This window comes from Macaca fascicularis, chromosome 15 (assembly GCF_037993035.2).
Source record: "Macaca fascicularis isolate 582-1 chromosome 15, T2T-MFA8v1.1".
NCBI classification, from domain to species: Eukaryota; Metazoa; Chordata; class Mammalia; order Primates; family Cercopithecidae; genus Macaca; species Macaca fascicularis.
In genome coordinates, this window is record NC_088389.1 from 91,989,759 (window position 1) to 92,013,172 (window position 23,414).

The 23,414-nt window shown below is 36.2% G+C and overlaps 1 protein-coding gene across 17 annotated transcripts in view; it reads right to left on the reverse strand.

Moving 5' to 3' along the window:
* KDM4C (lysine demethylase 4C) overlaps window positions 1-23,414 on the reverse strand; it is a 417,412-nt gene that overhangs the window by 134,273 nt on the left and 259,725 nt on the right. For 4 of the 17 annotated variants that reach the window (XR_012424702.1, XR_012424700.1, XR_012424701.1 and 1 more), the window contains exon 16: window positions 22,061-22,109. The exons of the other annotated variants lie outside the window; for them this stretch is intronic. The gene's annotated coding sequence lies outside the window, so the exon portion shown is untranslated. The remainder of the gene's footprint in view (window positions 1-22,060; window positions 22,110-23,414) is intronic. 17 annotated transcript variants of the gene reach the window in all.

The following is a 23,414-nucleotide window of genomic DNA, read 5'->3' on the forward strand; positions in this document are numbered from 1 at the left end:
GGCCTAACTACATTTCTGATCCACAGTTGGTTGAATCCACATATCCAACCATGGATACAGAGGGCCAAATGTATAGGATTGAAAGACAAAAGAGAGTTTTAAAAACCAACACAGATCTATGGGGAAAAAAAAAAATATATATATATATATTCAATTTATGTATAATTGGAGTACTAAAAGGTCAGAAAAGAGAAAAGGGGTGATAATATTGGAAGAGATATTGACAGAAAAATTTCCACAACTGATAAAAGATATCAACCCAAAGATTAAAAAATTGCAGCAAACTCTAAACAGATAAATATAAATAAAACACACCTGCCTACATAGTAATCAAAATTCTAGAAACCAAATAAAAAGAACATATCTTAAAATCAGAGGGGAAAAAAGTCACATTCAGTAAACAACTATATGAGTTACACGTACCATCTAACCTGAAATTGTGAAGGCAAAAAGGCAATGGAACAATATCTATTAAATACTACAAGAAAAAGCTGCCAGCCTAAAATTCTACTTCCCAAGAAAACAACCTTTAAAAAATAAAGGCAAAACAGAAACACTCTCAGTGTGATAAAAATCTAACAGAATTTGTCCCCAGGATATCCACATGATAACAAATGCCAAAATAAAGTTCTTCAGAATGAGGAAAATGAAATCACGCATTACCGAAGATCAGCAGGAAGGAATGAAGAACTCCAAAAATACCTGGGTAGATATAAAATCATGTTTTAGTATCTTCGTCATACACACACACACACACACACACACACACACACACACACACACACACACACAGAGTGGGGTAGGGAGAGAGAGGCAGAGGGAGAGAGGAAGGGATGGAGGGAAAGAGAGAGGGAGGGAGGGAGGGAGGAAAGGAAGGAGGGAGGGAGGAAGGGAAAGGGAAAGAGAGAATGAACAAATTTCATTAAAAGACAAATGCTTAAAACAAAAATAACAACACTGTGGAGTATAGTACATGAAGAAGTAAAATGTAAGATAAGACCAAAAATCAAAGGGAAGTGCTAATGAAGTTATACTGTTTTAAGACTTTTACATTGTTCATGAAGTAGGATATTATTTGAAGGCAGAGTGTGCTCATTCAAAAATGCAAATTGTAATTTTTGGCAACCATTTATAACAAAGGCCTCTAAATATTTCCCAGTATTGAATTCTAAGAAACATAAGCTCACAATCAAAACTAAAAAAAACACAAGAAATACGGCTCTATCTGCAAAAAATAATAGTGGAATTAGATGCAAAATGATCTAAGCCACAAAATGTAAAATACATAGAGTAGACCCATGAACAATATTAGTTTGAACTGCATGGGGCCATTTACATATAGACTCGCCAACCTGAGACGGCTGGGCCAACCCCTCCTCGTCTTCCTTTACAGCCTACTCAACATGAAGATAACAAGGATGAAGACTTTTATGATGATCCACTCTACTTAATGAATAGTAAATATATTTTCTCTTCCTTATGATTTTCGTAATAATATTTTCTTTTCTCTAGCTTATGTTATTGTAAAAATACAGTATATAATAAATATAACATATAAACTGTGTGTTAATTGTGTTGTATCAATAACGCTTCTAGTAAACAGTAAGCTATTAGTAGTTAGGTATTGGGGGAGTCCAAAGTTATATGCAGATTTTCAATTGCATTGGGGTCAGCACCGCTAACCCCCATGTTGGTCAAGAGTTAGCTGTATTTTAATAAGTTTTTAAAATAAACAAGTATATTTAAAATATTTTTAAAAGACTCTAAATGACAAATTACATTTCCAGAAGTCAACCAAATAAAATTCTAGGAACAAAAGAAAAACATTGAAATTAGAAATATACATAATATTTTGAATAGCAGGTTACTCCTAAGAACAGAATTAGAGAGCAGAAAGACAGAGCTGAATAAATAACCAAAAACTCACACCAAAAACTATTCAATAACGGTATTCAAAATGTCCAGATCCAACTGAATACAGTATGTATTCCAATTGGTTTACAATTGGTTTACAAACCTAAACGTACAGACCTAAACGTAAAACCAATATTCCAATTGGTTTACAGACCTAAACGTAAAAACAGAACAGACCTATAAAAGTATTAGAAGAAAATACAGGTAAATATACTGATGAAGTTAGGATAAACATGGTTCCTTAATAAGATATTTAAAAGACAAAAGATACATATCAAAATTTTAAAATCATAAAGAATAAAATACAACATAATTGACACAAAATAACATAAAAATATTCCCAATATAAATATCAAAAATTGTTTTCTGGAAATATTTTTTAAAGCCCACAGTTACAAAAAATATACAACAAATTCAATGACTCTTCATTGCCAGCCAGTAAGCACACGAAAAGAAAACCAACCTCAAGAATAAAGAAAACGAAAAAAGAAAAGAATGAGATCTACCCTTACATTTTAAAATCAGAATATATCTAGTTTGGGGGCATGTAAGTTGCTATGATGGTTTTGGAGAAGAATTTAATATTGTCCATTAAAATTTAAATGCACAGAAATAATGACTCAGCAGGTTGACTTCTTGTAATCTACCCTAAATATTTAAATCTATGGAGGACTATATAATGACTATAATTTCATTTCTGTTTATAATGGAGAAAATAGTTACCTCTGGTGGGAACTGGAATTATCAGAAGCCTAAATTTTATTTGTAATGTCCAAATTTTTATAATAAAGCTTGAAATTTCAAACAGTAATGAAAACAACATGCTAAATCCATAACCACTGGGATACTAAGAATTAAAAAAAGGAGTATGAAGGAAAACACTAAGGCAAGTTAAATACATTGTGATACCATTTGGGTCCCTTACAGCAAGCCATAACACTAGATTGTAATACATAGAAAAGAGTTGAAAGCCCAACTGACAAAACAGCTTAAGTAGTTTTCTGTAAAAAATGAAATTTGAGATTTTGAAAGTGTTGGAAACGGTAGACTTTCCTGATAATATCTAGTTTCTTTGTATTAAAGAAAGCAAACTCACAGACACACACAAAAAGAAATTAAACCTTTTGACAAGAAATGTGCCATTTAAACTTAGTGTGACTGTGGGTATTTATATCATTTTTTTCTATTTTCTTTTAATTAGATGAAAATTTAAAACAGGCACCTGCGATCTCTTCTAGACTCTTTCAGTGTACTATAACTTCTTTCCAATCTAACCTATGGCGATATCAAAACTGTTCATCCTTACAGAACAAAATAAATAAATAAAATCAAACAGTCTGCTCATTGCCAGCCTTGTTTTATGTTTAATGAGCATGCCTTTTTAACAATAACACCCAGTGTAAAATGACTCACTATTAGAAAGATTTGGATATACTGTTAGTCAGCCAATGTTCCCTAAAACAAAACCAAAAATATATATACTAAAATGCCTGTTATAACATGATTACTCTATAAAGGCAGCTGTTATTTCTGCCTCCAAAGAACAGCATTTAAAAAGGCATTCTGCTGTATATTTTTTTCCTCAGGGTAGCTAAAAGATGAATGAAAAAATATAAAATCTGATCATATTCTGAACAGTTTTATACTTTTCCTGATGAGGTCCCTTTTGCTCACCTAACACCACTGACAAAATCCCCTTTTAACAATGCCAGGTATTTTTAAAATTTGGTTTCATAAAAAATCACCACTGAGATGAACAGTTAGTACAGCAATTCATAACATGGAATGATTTCTTTATGGCTCAGTTATTAAACCATGGAAAAGAGTATTATCATCAAAATGCTGACACAACATTAACAATGGTGAGAACGGCATTGTTATAATATGGCTATCACAGTTGTTCATTATTTGCAGCCAAGGGAAATCATGTTCCAATGTCTCTTCTATAAAACATCAGTTAAAGAAATGCCAATACCAACATTCTCAAGCTGTGTTGTAGGAAGCTCTCATTTTAGCTAGCATATCCATAAGTGCCACTAAAGCCAATTTTCAGTGTCGTAGAAAAATAATTAGATTGAAGTACCCCCACAAACACACCCTCATTTATCTGACATGTTCATAACAGAAACGCAAAACCATATAATAGGGTTGTCTGAGCTGGGAAAACAAAGAGTAATTAATCACATTAGCAGAAAACCCGTGCTGATCAGCAAGACATGGGAGAACCATTTCTGGATATGTGGCTCATTATCAGGGCTGGAGAGAGGACAGGCTCTCTCATCGAAGGACAGAGCTGGTATGAGTTCTGAGTGATTATAAAATTGAATGACAAGTGTCCTGCAGTACCTTTTAAATGGAAATTCCATAAATTTGGAAATCCAAAATTCACCTCTAATGAATTCTGTACTAGCAAATAAGTTCTCTCACTTAGTGAAAACATTCATTCATTAACTCAACAAATATTAATCACCACGATGTGCTCTAGACCCTGAGCAACAGCAGTGAATGACAAAGATCCTGCCCTCACAGTTGACCTATACAGGGGGTGGTGCAGACAAATCTTTTAAGTGAAGTAGGCTTGTATTCGAACCAACTGAAAATATTGAGAAAATTATAATACACAAATTGAATTTTCATTCAGTACTTTTTGCATTCTAGAAATTTGGTTTTTCTTCATCTAATTTACAACGCTAACCAAGTAAACTTACTACATTTTATCTATTTAAATATCATCAGACAACAATTTATAGAAGAACAGAAAATCATGTTCTGTTTGTTTCAAAATATATATTTTTTCTGGATTTATCCTCCTAATGGCATTGCTTACAATGGTATGAAAATTAATTTGAGGTGTTCAGAGCACCGCTCTGGTAGCTATGTTACAAGCCAGACACGTATTAAGTGGCAAGAAGCATGAATAATTTAAGACTGGTCAGAAGTACTCTACATGGAGCTTACTACATTTACATAATAGTATTTCCAGGATCCTGAGCAAAGTACTCTAAGATGAACACACATCTTAACTTTGTTAACATTATACAACATTTGGTTTTCAAATAAAAACCCAGCTGGCTTATTCTTTCTTCCCAGCATGACCACTGACAACAAACAGCAAAGTACCTGACTTCAAATACCTAGAAATAAATTTAACCAAGAAGGTGAAAGACCCCTATAAGAGAAACTACAAAAAAATCAAGAAAGAAACTGAAGGGGATACCAATAAATGGGAAAACATCCCAAGCTCGTGGATTGGAAGAATTAACATTGTTACAATGACAGTATTACCCAAGGCAATCTACAGATTCAATGCAATCTCTGCAAACACCAATGACACTCTTCACAGAAATAGAAAAAAATAACCCTAACATTTGTATGGAACCACAAATGTCCCCAAATAGCCAAAGCAGTCTTAAGCAAATATCAAAGCTAGAGGCATCACACTACCAGACATCAAAATATACTACAAAGCTGCAGTAACCCACAACAGCATGGAACTGGCATAAAAACAGACGCATACATCAAGGGAAAAGAATAGAGAGCCCAGAAATTAACCCACATATCTACAGTCATATGATTGTTGACAAAGGTGCCATGAACACTCGTTAGGGAATTGACAGTCTCTTCAATGAATAGTGCTGGAATAATTGGATATCCATATGCAGAAGAATGAAACTAGACTCCCACCTCTCACCCTATACAAAATCAACTTAAAATGAATCAAAGACCTAACCTAAGATCCAAAACAATCAAACTATGAGAAGAAAACATAAGGGAAACACTTCAGGACATTGGTCTGGGAAATGATTTTATGAATAAAACCTCAAAAGCAAAAGCAACAAAAGCAAAAATAAACAAATGGGATATATCAAACTAAAAAGCTTCTGCATAGCAAAGGAAACAATAGAGTGAAAGGAAAAACTACAGAATAGGAAAAAATATTTGCAAACTACTCATCTGAAAAAGAGGATTAATATCTGGAATACACAAGGAATTCAAACATCTCAATAGCAAAAAAAAAAAAAAAAAAACTGATTTAAGAATGGGCAAATAGCCAGGCACGGTGGCCCATGCCTATAATCCTAGCACTTTGAGAGGCCAAGGCGGGCGGATCACTTGACCCCAAGAGTTCAAGACCAGCCGGGGCAACATGGCAAAACCTCATCTCTACTAAAAATACAAAAACTTAGCTGGGTGTGGTAGCATGTGCCTGTAGTCCCAGCTACTGGGGAAGCAAAGGTGGGAGGATCACATGAGCTCAGGAAGTCGAGAATACAGTGAGCTGAGAGAGCACCAATGAACTCCAGCCTGGGCTATGGAAGTGAGACCCTGTCTCAAAAACAAACAAACAAAAACAAAGAAACAAAGAATGGGCAAATGATCTGAACATACACTTCACAAAACACATACAAATGGAAAACAAATATACAAAAAAAAAGGGTAAACATCACCAGGGAAATGTAAATCAAAACCGGAATGAGTTATCCTTTCACCCCAGTTAGAATGTGTATTATTAAAATGACAAAAAGTAACAAATACTGGTGAGGACATGGAGAAAAGGGAACTCTTATCACTGCTGGTGGCAATGTAAACTAGTAAAGCCACCATGGAGAACAGTATGAAGCTTCTTCAAAAAACTACAAATAGAACTACCACATGATATAGCAATACCACTACTGGGAATTTATACAAAGGAAAAGAAATCATTATATTAAAGAGACATATATGCCCCCTCTATGTTTACTGTAGCACTGTTGAAAATAGCTAAGATATGGAATCAACCTAGGTATCCAACAAGAGATGAATAAAGAAGATGTGGCATATATACACCATGGAATACTATTCAGCCATAAAAAGAATGAAATCCTGTCATTTGCAACAACATGGAAGGAACTGGAAGACATTAAGTGAAATAAGCCAGGAACAGAAAATTAAACACTGCATATTCTCACTCATATGTGGATGCTGAAACAAGTTGATCCCCTAGAAATAAAAAGGAAAACAAGATACTAGAGGCTGAGAAGGATAGACAGAAAGGAGGAATTGGGAAAGATGTGTTAAAAGATAAAAAATTAGAGCTAGATAGGACTAAGTTCTATATTTCTGTGTTCTATACCACTGTAGGATGACTATAGCTAATAATAATATACAATTTCAAATAGCTAGAAGGAGGTATTGTATGTTCCCAACGTCAAGAAATGATAAATGTTTGAGATGATGGATATGTTAATTGCCCTGATCACTATACATTGTATGTACTGAAACACCACTGTGTATACCATGAATATGTACAATTATGTCAATTTAAAAAACAATTTTTTTAAAAAAGCAACACTCATTGAGAGACCAACTGATGCTCCACCACCAAAAAAAAAAAAAAAAGGTACATGATTTCTTCATCATGTCACTCAATTAATTTTTGCCACTCAAGAGAAATGCCTGCACTGCAGTTTTTCCACACTCTTCCTGGGGATCTCTCTCCTCATGCAAAAGAGATGTGCCTTGTAGCCCAGTGACCTCCAGGCATGCACAGCCTGGGGTGTAGTACAGCATGTTAGGCTCCCTATAATGTCACTCATTATTCTTCTTGACTTTACTTGTGCTCTCTAGTTGAAGCACTAAAGATTAATGAGGCATTTGTTCTCAATCAAGAAGCTATTTATGAATACAGTTCCACTTACAGTAAGCTATCTAGACTTCTTTTTATTTCTCTCCATTACAGAGCAGAGGTAGGGGGTGTTATTGAGCAAAAAAAAGAGGAAAGAACAGAGAAAAATGATTTGTGACTTTTTATCCACTAAGCACTTCCCTAACGGGACGGCTTCCACATCATAGCTATGCTGTCAGGATAACTGATATCCTCTTATGTGCTCTTCTGTTTGGTTAAAGTGAAATAATTATTACCAGCATGGCCTTTGCAGGCCAAGGTTTAAGTCTACAGCTATTCAGAATAATTTGCCACCTCAGGAGGCAAGAGGTAATTTTGAAGCCAAATATATTACCTCAAATGAGAGAGTAGAGTCCTGTCCAGTGGTTTAAGAGACACCACAATGGGGAAGAATAAGACAGCAAAAGCAACCACTTGGCTACCCGCCCAATGGTGAATGTCCTGCCTTTGACAAGAACTGGACCTTTCTTTTTCCACTAGTTTTACTTTGTATAAAGATCAAAGTCAGCCTTGCAGGCTGACAGCATCTCATCACCTGGTCTTGACAGTATCCCGTGGAATCTAAAAAAAAAAAAAAAAAAAAAAATTCCAGCATAAAACAGATCAGAGGGAACAGCGATGCCACCATGACCTCTCAAGGCCATAAGCCAATCTGATCTCAAAATCAATCGCTCTGATCTACAAAGCCACTTCAGAGCTCTTCAAAAAAGAAAAATGTCAACGCTGTTGTCAGTGGGAAACTGAATTCAAGACATTATCCAGTTCCGGGAAAAGTCCTCTAGGCAGAACCTAGAGTACATATGAAAAGGAAAAGAACCTGCTCATCCAACCAATAAAGCTAATTATACTACATTAAGCAGAAAACCAGTAACACTAAAAGTTAGTGCTGGCTTTATTTTCAATGTAAACAAACAAAAACTAGTCAAAAAAAATTGTTCAGGATTAGGTCAGTAGTTTGGCCTTCTTTCCCTCCAAAAACAAAAGCTGAGCAGAGGAGGCAAGGCCTGGGAATGAGATGGCCCGGCATCCTGGCTCTCGTAGCACACACAAGGGTGATCCTGGGCAAAGGAATCACAACTCTAAAACCCTCTGGTTCATTACTTGTAAAACAAGGCTTCTGAGATAGACGAAGAATTCCTTAGCCTTTATCAGTATCACGTTCCATGGAAATAAAGAAAAGTCTATCCCTGCGAGTTATATTAGCCTATATGAAAATCCATAGTCATTCTGAATACATAGGTCCAAAGTCCGAAAATGAAACTACTTTCTCTAAAACAGAAGATTCCAAGAGACAAATGTTTGGTAATTTCTAACATCAATTATCAGCATCATTATTTTTATTTGGGAGGTTGGACAGGGGTAATAAACGTTGTGTTCTGGAATAAAAGTAACATAATCCTCAACCATACAAATTTTCTTTAAGTCTAATAATCTCTAAGCAAACTCTTGCTTTAGACAGGACAGAAAGCTGCCTTCAGATTCAACTGAGTGGAGTTAGGGTTGCTTCTTACGAGATGTGCCTCCATCTACAGGAATTAGGCTCAATTTCTGGAGTCAGTTTCAAACAGTGGTGGGAGTCAGAGATTCTACCTAACATTCTTTCACCACCTGCCTAATATCATGGAAAAGTAAATAGAGACTCACAGGGGTTGCAGCTTCATGGTTCTCAAAGATGTCAAGAGTTGCCAGTTTTCTAAGACATGAATTATCTTTACCTGAGACTTAAGGTTGGAAATTAGACTAAGGTATACTCCAAAGTTCCCGAGGTCTGATAAATATTTTTTAACAAGTCACTTAGAATCTTGGCCGGGCGCGGTGGCTCAAGCCTGTAATCCCAGCCTTTGGGAGGCCGAGGCGGGTGGATCACGAGGTCAGGAGATCGAGACCATCCTGGCTAACACGGTGAAACCCCGTCTCTACTAAAAAAAATACAAAAAACTAGCCGGGCGAGGTGGTGGGCACCTGTAGTCCCAGCTACTCCAGAGGCTGAGGCAGGAGAATGGCGTGAACCCGGGAGGCGGAGCTTGCAGTGAGCCGAGATCCTGCCACTGCACTCCGGCGTGGACCACAGAGCGAGACTCCGTCTCAAAAAAAAAAAAAAAAAAAACAAAAACAAGTCACTTAGAATCTCTAGCTAACAAAATTTAGCAATACTAGGGGGTGGGATTTATGAAGACCACTACACCTCAGATAGTTCTGGAAGTTAATTCTATAACTATGATTTATGCAGATAAATGACTTCACTTTGGTTCAGAAGACAAAACAGCCATGTGCAGCACTGAAGGGCATTAGTGGCAACCATTACTTAATATGCAGATACCACTTACTTATAAACAAGCAATATTTTTTATATATATACACACAAACCCATATATAAAATATTGGTGGCTGTTTATATATATATATATATGTGTGTATATGTGTGTGTATATATGTATATATAAACAGCCACCAAAATAGTTTCTTTGAAACACTCCAACTGTATATTCCATTCTTTGTAAGTGGAAAAGGAAAGCTAATCCCAAGTGATCATCAAGGTATAATTTGCTTATATCTAATTGTTACTACAACTTAAAAAAAAAAAACAGGCCAGGCGCAATGGCTCATGCCTGTAATCCCAGCACTTTGGGAGGCCAAGGCAGGCAGACCACCCCAGGTCAGGAGTTTGAGACCAGCCTGGCCAACCCAGTGAAACCTTGTCTCTACTAAAAATACAAAAATTACCTGAGCATGGGGGTGTGCACCTGTAATCCCAGCTACTTGGGAGGCTGAGACAAGAGAACCACTTGAACCCGGGAGGCAGAGGTTGCAATGAACCAAGATCACACCACTGCGCTCCAGCCTGGGCAACTGAGCAACACTCCGTCTCAAAAAATAAATAAACAAGTAAAATAAAGGACACAATGAACACATGTAGGGACAAGTTGGAAACCCATTTCATGTTTGGGTGTTGATTTCTTAAAACCATTTTGGGAAAAAGAAAAAGAATGTTTGTTATATGTATATAACAAATACAACTTTATGATTCTGCAGAGTAAAATAAATACTTTTCACTAAATAATAAATGTGTATAATTACCTAGTTTATGCATTCCATTATATGGAATGAGAATTCTAACCTATAAAGTGCTCTTATATTTTTCATTACAAAATCTAGGTTTTGATAGCATGGCAATAGTCATCCCAAACTATAATGGTATAATGGGTAGCTGCTTTTTTGTTGTACTATATTACTACCAAGCATAAATATTCGAATTCTCCTGAATTAAGTGTAAAGGTATATATTGAAATAAAATATAATTTAAAATATAAAGTACATTGCATCAAAGCAGATAGGGTTACAGTAAGACCTTAAAATAACTTTTTTATTAAACTTTATTTTTTCTAGCAACTTTAGGTTCATAGCATAATTGAAGGGTACAGAAACTTCCCAATTGCCTCTTGCCCGCACACATACATAGTTTCCATCATTACCAACATCCCCCACCAGAGCAGCACATTTGTTACAACTGATGAACCTACACTGACACATCATCACCCAGAACCCAGTTTACTTTAGGATTCACTCTTGGTGTTATACATTCTATGAGTTGGACAAAAGTATAATGACATATATTTACCATTATACTATCATACACAGCATTTTCATAGACGAATGCTGTATAATGATGAAAATGTATAATAACATGTAATTAGTCATCTGGTCAGTATTTATCAGTGTCACATGTTATTCTTATATATTTCTCTTACCCATCACCCCTAGGTTAAAAAGTGCAGAAGTAAATTTAGTTTTATTTAAGGTCCCTAATTTTTAAGACAAACTAATTAAAGCAAAATGGAAATACAAAGCAAGCCAGAATAAAAAAATTCTAGGGCCAAAAAGAACCTTGGCTGAAGATCTCTAACAAAGCCAAACCTTCTCATTATGTTACTTTTACATCTTCCTTCAATTTTGATTTTGTTATCTAGATCATAGGTATATTGGCTACTGTATTTACCCTGCCTAATCTTCAAGAATTCTTTCAGGTAACAAAAAAGCTCCCTAGAAGGACATAGCACAAATGATACTTTATTTGGAGTTTTTCAAACTAGCAATAACCAATGACGGCATATGCTTAATGCTGCCATGCACAGAAGCCAGGCAACTCATGATGGTGAAAGTCATAAAACGGGGTTGGATGTTACATTCTGTGACTTTCTGTGATGTTATATTATCCATCTTCAAATGCAGTTTTCATTCATACTGGGGGCACTCTAACAAAATCCCACAGCCCTCAGTCCCCGAAAGGTCCCAGAAGAAACATCCAAATTTCCTGGAGAGAAACATCTACCAAATGCTATACTATCCCCCAAATTAAAAAAGAATCTTACACACTTTCCTTTTTAATTTATTAATTTATTTTTATATTAATTTTATTTTTATATTTCATTACCTTTTAGAATTTTATAATTTAAATTCTTCAGAAGATCACATAGAAAATTCTCCTATTACTTATTAGCAATTACCTTTCAATACTCTACAGAAGATTAAGGACTTGGATTATAATTTATTGGAACAGAGGTAAATATTTAGGTTATCACCATATTCCAGGCATTTAACTAACATCCTCCTTCATAATTAAAAGTATATCCCTACACTAGGGTTCATGTATTTCACAGAAATACTCAGCCTCAACAATTTTCACGTAGGCAGAAAACAAAAAATGGGGGGGGAACCCAGAAAGAAAGCACTTCAAATTCTACATTTTTATGGTGAGCATATTAGCATTACATTTTAAATTAGCAATAGCCTACAGTATAAACTGATGCACAGATTAGACACAAACTATAGAAACTTAAGTCAAAAGTAATGAGAGGATTTTGGAGACAGGGCAGAACAAGATGGCCAAACAGAAGGCTCCACCAATCATCCCCTCCTGCAGGGACACCAAATTTAACAACTATCTATATAAAAAAAGTACCTTCGTAAGAACCAATAATCAGGTGAGCACCCACAGTACCTGGTTTTTAACTTCCTATCACTGAAACAGGCACTGAAGAGGGTAGGAAAGACAGTCTTGAATCACCAACACCACCCCTCCGTTATCCCCTGGCAATGGTCACATGGCACAGGAGAGCACAGAAACTGTAAGACAATGCATTGAATTCAGTGCTGCCCAGTCACAACAGAAAGCAAACCCAGCTGAACTGACCTGATGCCTGCCCAGAGGGAATATTAAACCAGCCCAAGCCAGAGGGAAATCACACCTCCCAGTGATCGAACTTCAGTTCCAGCAAGCCTCTCCACCATGGGCTAGAGTACTCTGGGGTGCTAAATAAACATGAAAGGCAGTCTAGGCCACAAGGTCTGCAACTCCTAGGCGAGGACTGGGCTGGGCTCAGAGACGCTGGACATTCAACTTACTGAGACACTAATCGAGGCAGCTGAAGAAGTACTTATGTCACCTCCGACCTCAATTTCAGGCAGTAGAGCTCATGAAAAGAGATCCCTTCCTTCTGCTTGAGAAGAGGAGAAGAGAGAGTAAAAAGGATTTTGCCTTGCATCTTGGATACCAGCTCACCCACTATAGGACGGGGCACTGGTCGGAGTCATGAAGCCTCCATTGCAGGCCCTAGCTCCTGGACATTTCTAGACACATCCTTGGCCAGAAGGGAACTCAGTGCCTTGAAGCAATAGACCTCATATTGACAAGATCCATCATGTGCTAACTTAAAAGCCCTTCAGCCCTGAATAACCAGCAGTGATACCCAGGTGGTACTCCGTGAGCCCTGAGTGAGACTCTGAGGTTGCTAACTTTAGTTGAAAGTCAGCACATTCCTAGGCAATGGTGGCCACAGGGAGAGATTCTTTCTGACAAGAAAAGTATGGGGGAAAGTAAAGAGGACTTTCTCTTGCACCTTAGGTACCAGCTTGGCCTCAGGAATTGGAGTACCAAGCAGGATCTTGGGGTCCTCAATTCCAGACCTTGGCTCTTAGACAGCATTTCTTTACCAGTCCTGGGCTAGCAGGAAGCCCAGTGTCCTGAAGGTTGAGTCCCAGGCTGGCACTATTCACCACAAACTGACTTAAAAGCCCTAGAGCCTTAACTGAACATTGGTGGTAGGCTGACAGTACTCCCGATGGGCCTGTAGTAGTGGTGGTCATGGGCTGAGGCTCCTCTGCCAGTAGAAATGGGAAAGAAAGATGGGAAGTACTGTGCCTTCTGGTTTGACTGCCAGCACAGCTGCAGGACAACAGAACACCAGGAAGACTTCTAAGGTTTTTCACTTCAGTCCCTGGCTCCTGGATGGTACTTCAGTACCCACCTAGGCCCAAAAGAACTCACCATCATGAAGGGCAGGACACAAGCCTAGCCAGCTTCACCATCTGCTGACTGTAGTGCCCCAGGGCCTTGAGCAAACCTAGTACCTGGTAGCCAAGTAGTGGTTACAGTGGGCCAGCATTAGGTGAGACCTAATGCTGTGCTTGCTTCAGTTCTGAACCGGCACAGTCCTAGAGGTGGTAGCCACAGGGAGTCTTCTGTCACCCTACCTACAGCTCCACATGGCTCAGAACAGAGAGACTCCATTTTTTGGAAAAAAGTAAGGGAAGAGAACAAAAGTCTCTGCCTAGTGATCCAGAAAATTCCTCTGGATTTTATCCAAGAACATGAAGACAGTACCTTTACGAGTCTGCAAGAACCATGGTGTTACTGAGCTCGGGGTGTCTGCTAATGCAGATACAGCTTAGATCACAATGCTCAAGTCCTTTCAAATACCTGGAAAGCCTTCCCAAGGAGAATGGGTACAAACCAGCCTAGGCTTGGAAGACTACAGTAAATATCTAACTCTTCAGTGCACAGACTGATGAACATCCATAAGCATCAAGACAATCCAGGAAAACATGATCTCACCAAGTAAACTAAATAAAGCCCCAGGGGCCAGTCCTGGAGAAACCCAGATATGTGACCTCTCAAAGAATTCAAACTAACTGTTCTGAGTAAACGCAAAGAAATTCAACATAACACAAGGAAGGAATTCAAAATTATATCAGATAAATTTAACAAAGAAATTGAAATAATTAAAAAGAATCAAGTAGAAATTCTGAGTTGAAAAATGCTACTGACATTGAAGAAAGCATCAAAGTTTTATAAGGACAGAAGTGATCAAGCAGAAGAAAGAACTAGTGAACTTGAAGACAGGTTATTTGAAAATACACAGTCAGAGGAGACAAAAGAAGAAAGAATAAAAACCAATGAAGCACACCTACAGGATCAAGAAAGCCTCAAAAGGGCAAATCTGAGTTACTGGCCTTAAAGCTGAGGCAGAAAAACACATAAGGGTAGAAAGTTGGTCAAGAGGAATAATAACAGAGAACTTCCCAAACCTAGGAATGATATCAATGTCAAAGTACAAAAAGGTTACAGAATACCAAGCAGATCTAACCCAAAGAAGACTATCTCAAGGCTTTTAATAATCAAACTCCCAAAGGTCAAGGGGAAAAAAAGGATCCTAAAAGCAGCAAAAGAAAAGAAAAAAATAACATTCAATGGAGCTCCAAATATGTCCATCTGGCAGCAGATTTTTCAGTGAAAACCTAACAGGCCAGGAGAGAGTGTCATGACATATTTAAATTGCTGAAAAAAAAAAAAAAACATTTATCCTAAAATAGTATAACTGGTGAAAATATCCTCCGAACGTGAAGGAGAAGTAAAGACTTTGCCATACAAACAAAACCTGAGGGATTTCATAAACATCAGACCTGTTCTACAATAAATACTAAAGGGAATTTTTCTTTTTCTTTCTTTTTTTTTTTTTTTTTTTGAGATGGAGTCTCACACTGTCACCCAGGCTGCAGTGCAGTGGTGCAATCTCAGCTCACTGCAACCTTCATCTCCTGGGTTCTCCTGCCTCAGCCCCACAGGTAGGTGGGATCACAGGTGCCCGCCAAAACACCTGGCTAATTTTCTATATTTTTATTAGAGATGGGGTTGTGCCACATTGTCCAGGATGGTCTCCAACTCCTGACCTCAAGCGATCAGCCCACCTCAGCCTTCCAAAGTGCTGAGATTACAGGCATGAGCCACCGTGCCCAGCCTGCGAGTTTTTCAATCAGAAAGAAAAGGAGGTTGATGAGTAATAAGAAATCAACTGAAGGTACAAAACTCACTGGTAATAGTAAGTACACAGAAACATGCAGCACATTATAAACACTGTAAATGTAGTATATAAAATATTCTGATCTTAAGGAGAAAGACTAAAAGATGAACCAATCAAAAATAATAATGACAACTTTTCAAGACATAGAAATTATAATAAGATATAAACAGAGACAACAAAAAGTTAAAAAGCAAGGGGCTAAAGTGTAGAGCTTTTATTGGTTTTATTTTTGCTTCTGTGTGTTTTTGTCTATGCAGTGTTAAGTGGTTATCAGCTTAAAATAATAGGTTGTAAGACAGTATTTGTAAGACTCGTCATAACCTCAAATCAAAAACCATATAACATATACCTAAAAAATAAAAAGGAAGAAATTAAATCACACCACAAGACAAAATCACCTTCAATAAAAGGAAGAAATGAAGGAATGAAGAAAAGAAGACCACAAAACAAGCAAGACAAACAATATAATGGCAGAACATATCCTTACTTCTCAATAACAATGGAAATGCACTAAACTCTCAAATCAAAAGACACAGAGTGGCTCTGAATGGATAAAAATAATAATAATAATAAGACCCAATGATCTGTTGTCTACAAGAAACACAGTTCACTTATAAAGACACGCATAGACTGAAAATAAGCAGATGAAAAAAAGATATTCCATGGCACCAAAAGCAAAAAAGAGCTGGAGTAGCTACACTTGTATCAGAAAAAATAGATTCCAAGACAAAAACTCTAAGAAGAGACAAATAAGGTCACTATATTATAATAATACAGAGGTCAACTGAGTAAGAGAATATAACAATTATAAATATATATGCATTCAACAGTGGAGCACCTAGATATATGAAAAAAATATTAGCGATAAAAAGAGAGATAGACTCCAATACAGTAACAGCTGGAGACATCAACACACCACATTCAGCAATGGACAGATCCTCCAGATAGAAAAGTAACAAAGAAACATCACACTTAATCTACACTATAGACCAAAAGGACCTAACAGATATTCACAGAACACTTCATACAAAGGTCACAAGATACACGTTCTTTTCCTCTGCACACAGATCATTCTCAAAGATAGGTCATGTTAGGTCACAAAACATGTCTTCAAACATTCAAAAAAAAGTGAAATAATATCAAGCATCTTCTTTGGCCATAATGGAATAAAAATAGAAATAAATGACAAAAAGAACGTACAAATGCATGGAAATTAAACAATACGCTCCTGAATGACCAGTGAGTCCATGTAGAAACTAAGAAGAAAATTGAAAACTTTCTTAAAACAAATGATAACAGAAACACAACATATAAAATCTATGGGATACAGCGAAAGCAGTACTAAGAGGAATGTTTACAGCTGTAAGAGCTTATATAAAAAAAGGAGAAAAACTCAAATAAACAACCTAACAATGCATCTTAAAAAACTAGAAAAGCAAGAGCAAACCAAACACAAAATTAGAAGAAAAACAATAATAAAGATCAGAGTAGAAATAAATGAATTTGAAATGAGAATACAACAGATCAACAAAATAAAAAGATGTTTTTTAAAAAGAAAGAAAAACAAAACTGACAAACCTCCACCCAGACTAAGAAAAAAGGAGAGAAGATCCAAATAATTAAAATCGGAGATAAAAAAGGAGACATTACAACTGATACTACAGAAATTCAAAGGATCACTAGTAGCTACTAGGAGCAACTATATGCCAATAAATAGGAAAATCTAGAAGAAATGCATAAATTCCGAGAAATATTCAACCTACTAAGATCGAACCACAAAGAAATCCAAAACCCAAACAGACCAATAACAAGTAACGAGATCAAAGCCATAATAAAAAGGTCTCCCAGTGAAGAAAAGCCTAGGACCCAATGGCTTCACTGCTGAATTCTACCAAACATTTAAATAAGAATATCAATCCTACTTAAACTCTTCCAAAAAGTAGAGAAGGAGGGAAAGCTTCCAAGCTCACTCTGTGAGGCCAGAATTACCCTGATACCAAAACCAGAAAAATGAAACATCAAAAAAAGAAAACCACAGCCAATAGCCCTGATGAACACTGATGCAGAAATCTTCAACAAAATACTAGCAAACCAAATTCAACAACACGTTAAAAAGATCATTCATCATGACCAAGTGGGATTTATCCCAGGAATACAAGGATGATTCAACATATGCAAATCAATCAATGTGATACATCATATCATTAGAATGAAGAAGAAAAACCATATGATCATCACAATTGATGCTGAAAAAGCATTTGATAAAGTCCAACATCGCTTCATGAAAACCCTCAAAAAACTGGGTACAGAAGGTACATACCTCAATACAATAAAAGCCATATATGACCAACTCACAGCTAGTATTATTTTAAATGGTGAAACACTGAAAGCCTTTTCTCTAAGACCTGAAACAAAACAAGGATTCCTACTTTCAACACTGTTATTCAACACAGTACTGGAAATCCTAGCCAGCGCAATCAGACTCCCCCCCAAAAAAAAGAAAAGAAAAGAAAGAAAGAAAAGAAATAAAGGGTTTGCAAATTGGAAAGGAAGAATTCAAATTATCCTTGTTTGCAGATGATATAATCTTGCACTTGAAAAAACTTGAAGACTCCGAAAAACTATTAGAACTGATAAATTCAGTAAAGGTGCAGAAAATCAACATATAAAAATCAGAGCATTTCTATACACCGACAGTGAACAATCTAAAAAAGAAATCAAGATACTAATCCTATTGACAGTAGCTACAAAGAAAAGTAAATATCTAGGATTTAACTTGACCAGAGAAGTGAAAGATCTCTACAATGAAAACTATAAAACACTGATGCAAAAAATTGAAGAGGAAACAAAAAATGGAAAGATAATCCATGTTCATGAACTGGAAGAATCAATACTGTTAAAATGTCCATACTACCCAAAGCTATCTAAAGATTCAATATAATCCCTATCAAAATACTAAAGACATTCTTCTCAGAAAAAGAAAAAAAAATCCTAAAATTTATTTGGAATCACAAAAGACCTAGAACAGGCAAAACTATCCTAAGCAAAAAGAACAAAATGGAAGAATCATATTACCTAACTTGAAATTATAATACAGAGCTGTAATAACCAAAATGACATGGTAATGGCACAAAAATAGACACTTAGATCAGTGGAAGAGAACAGAGAATCCAGAGGTAAATCCATACATCTATAGTAAACTCATTTTCAACAAAGGTGACAAGAATACACATTGGGAAAAGGACAGTCTCTTCAATAAATGATGCTGGGAAAACTAGATATTTATATGCAAATGAATGAAACTTGACCCCTATCTCTTCCCATATACAAAAATCAAATCAAAATGGATTACAGACTTAAATCTAAGATTTCAAACTATGAAACTACTGACAGAAAAATTTGGGGAAACTCTCCGGAATACTGGTCTGGGCAAAAATTTCTTGAGTAATACCCCACAAACACAGGCAACAAAGTAAAAATGGATAAATGGGATCACATCTAGCTTAAAAGCTTCTGCACAGCAAAGAAAAACACAAAGTGAAAAGACAACCCACAGAAAGAGAGAAAATATTTGCAAACAACCCATCTGACAAAGGAGTAATAACTAGAATATAAAAGGAGCTCAAACACTATAGGAAAGATATCTAATAATCTGATTTTTAAAATGGGCAAAAGATCTGAATTGACATTTCTCAAAAGAAAATATACGAATGACAGCCCGGGCATGGTGGCTCATGCCTGTAATACCAGCACTTTGGGAGGCGGAGGAAGGCAGATCACCTGAGGTCAGGAGTTCGAGACCAGCCTGGCCAACATGGTGAAACCCCATCTCTACTAAAAATACAAAAATTAGCTGGGCGTGGTGGCATGCACCTGTAATCCCAGCTACCCAGGAGGCTGATGCAGGAGAACTGCTGGAACCCGGGAGGCAGAGGTTGCAGTGAGCCGGGATTGTACCACTACACTGCAGCCTAGGCCATAGAGCAAGACTCTGTCTCAAAAAAAAAAATATATATATATATACACACACACACACACACACACACATATATATGACAAACAGGTATATGAAAAGGTGCTCAACCATTGACATTCTTCACAAAATTAGAAAAAACTAACTGAACACATGAAGCTAGAGACTAGGAGGATGGTTACCAGAGGCTAGCAAGGGTAGTGGGGATGGGGGAAATGGAAATGGTTAATGGGTACAAAAAAGAAAAAAAAAAAAACCCACAAAATGAAAACACTTAGTATTTGCTACACAACAAGGTAACTACAGAATTGTACATTTTAAAGTAACGCAATGAGTACAACTGGATTGTTTGTAACACAAAGCATAAATGCTTGAAATGACGTATACCCCATTTAACCTGATGTGGTTATTATGTATTGCATGCCTGTATCAAAGTATCTCATGTAACACATAAATATATATACCTATGACATACTCAAAAAAATTACAAATAAAAATATTTTTTACAAAGTAGTGAGATGTGTATGAAAAGTCAAAATAATGAGATGCAGATACTAATATCAGAGTATTGACTTTTGATACCTAAAATTTGGATTTGGTAATGTTTGGAATGTGCTCTAAAATGATTATACAAAAAAGGAGGAAAATTTGCTCCAAAAAGAATGATATAAATAGACCAAAAAGGGTTTAATCCAACAAAGCTGAAAATGAAATAATAAAGCTGGTTTACAAGCCATAAGTCAAACGCTATAGCTGTCAGATAGTTGTGTCTATTTATTTGGGTAATACCGAAATAGGGTAAGGCAGGGACTCAAAGAGATGACATATAATTAGAATCATGAAATATATAAACTGTATCCAAGGATAGACAGTTACGTGTATTCTTTGTATCATTTCATTTCAGTTGAGGTTGGGCATACAGCCATAATCTTAGAATCCAAATTAGGGTACAATAAAAAAAACTGTAACTAATCTCTCCTCAAGCATATGCAATTGAAGCTGCAATATACATTTTGGTTTTTATTTTAATGGACGTGAATGGAAAAGTAAGAAAATGGGAGCACAATGAATCAGAGTGAGGTCTGAAGCTAATCTTTAGAAATGGTGAGGACACAGAAAGTCACAGATAAAGATCGAGCCTATGTCACTATGATCTCTGTCTTCCTAATTTGAGCCCAGAGTGACATCTAGTCTTTAGAATTGGAAATTAAAAAGAGAGCTGATCTATGATTACTGACTCCAGCCATGCATACACCCTCCACTTTCTTTTTTGCTCAGGCTGAAGCTGAAAAAATTACTACATTTTAACATGAATTTATTTATTTATGTCTGGGAATGGGTGAAATAATAAGATGTCTTTGATTCTAAAATATTAACTCTATGATATAGTACTCTTATAGTCTCTCTTTTTAAAAAGAATCTTTAAAAAATAGAACCACCACATACAATTCTCATATACCTCATAAAAAATGAACACGAGGTGTTCAACAGCACTTACCATAAAAGAAAACACCAACCGAACAATTACATTTGTTGTATAATCATGTGTCTCAAACTAACTATCCTATGGGAATATTTTACATTCTTGATGAACAACCTCACCTTCACAAGGCAGGTTTCTTTAAAAAAATTCCAGGAAATTAGGAATGACAGTTAGTGAACTACAGGCCACCAATGAAATATCATCTGGCTTCAGCTGCACTATTTGATTTCCATGAGCTCCTTTAGAGCCCTTTATTTACAAGGAGGCTAGGGCTCCTCTGGAGTATAAACCTGAAGATACGAGATTGATTGCTGAAGAAGTCAGTTTTAAGGATACTTTTAAAATGCAATCATTGCAGTGTTTAGTAAAAATTAATATTGCAACACTCACTGCCACACTAAATCAGAGGGTTAAAGTCAGAATATCAATACTGTCAGTTACTCTTCTACAATACTTAAACTTCATTCAACTATTTTTCAACAGAAATAGGAATGGAGCTTCATAGAAAAAGTACACTCAAATGGATACGCTGAAAAAACAATTGGAATCCACTGTGAATTCAGATCATTTACAGGTAGAAATAAATTATGTAGGTCTAAAAATCATTGTAATGTTATATTCAAGAGTTCCCAGTTCAACTGTAAATTGATAGAGATTTACATAGTTTCAATATTAAAATAAAAATGGCAAGATTGTATTTTTTGAGGGGACAAGGAGTTAAAATTAATAGAAAGATGCTTTAAATCTATTCCAAAGAGTGATTAATCGTAGTATTTTCTGTATGAAACATGCTACATGAAAACAGCATAATCAATCAGAACAGCTTTAGAATCAGGGTGAGTGGCCTAGACCTGGCCCTGGGTCTGCCATGCAAAGGACAATGGTACCTTGTACAACAGGACTGCTCAGTGTGTGAGCACAGGAGCCAGGCAGTAACTGTGGATGGAACAGAGAACTCTTAATGCCTTGGTGAGCTGATCACATAATCTCTAATTTCTAAATTTATGATTCAGGGCAAAGGAGAGAACATCACTGGCCAAACTGATTCTGCAATACTTTATGGTGGCTCATGTACTAGGAATAGGACCTATATAATAAATAAGAGCTTGATATATTTATATAGTCAAGATTAGAAGCAGGACTTCCTGGCTATGTTAAATATGTCTTACATTTATTAACATAATAATCACATGAAAGGAAAATACGGTCATGTGTCACATAAACACATTTTGGTCAAAGATGGACTGCATACATGACAGTAGTCCCATAAGATTGTAAGGCTGTTTTTCTTTTGTGCCTTTTCTATGTTTAGGTACACAAATACTTACCATTGTGTTACAATTGCCTACACTACTCAGGACAGTAGTAGCAATAGGCTACATCGTATAGCCTAGGTGTGTAGCAGGCTATACCGTCCACGTTTGTGTCAGTACACTGTATTATGTTCACACAATGACAAAACTGCCAACGATGCATTACTCAGAATGTATCCCTATCATTAAGCAATGCATAAATGGACCAAAATGTTTTCTGGGCCCACTGATGTAGTGACTTCTTAAATGGGAGATAAAACCTCTAACATTAAAATATACCAGATTATTCAGACCATAAAGAGTGTCCATATTTTCCTCTCTTCTTTCACTCCCCAAAGTGAATGCCAGCAATAAAATCATCCAGAAAGACACCCCTCTCAGACTTACTGAGAACTAAATATACACAGTCATGACAAAAATTTTCATCATGTAAGGCGTATTCTTTATATTGTCATTCAGGTTTTTAACTTCAGTTGCAAGGAAGTGTAATTCTCTGTCATTAGAGATCATTGAGGAATAAAGTAAATGCTATTACAGCTGAAATCATCAAGCTGAGCACCTGCTCTCAGATCATGAGTGAGGGATACACTGCTGAGGTCTGATTGTTCTTCACTTTCAAGAATGTTCTGATTCCTTTTGAAAGACAATTTTTAAGAAAAATTAAGGTAAAACTAACAGTAACAAAGTTGACATAGATTGTTGGAATGAAAATCAAAGATTCGAAGTAAGCTAAATTTTTATATTATTATTATTATTATTATTTTCTTCTGCCCCCAAAAATCTGCAGGAAAGTAGTAAGGTAAATTTTTAACAAGGTCTTTAGGAAAAACAATTTAGGTCAAGTCAATTCTTTGTCTCTAAATGGGGGATCATTTGTTATTAAATGTTCTGTCTAAAATTCACAGCAATGCCTAGTACAGACCAGAAA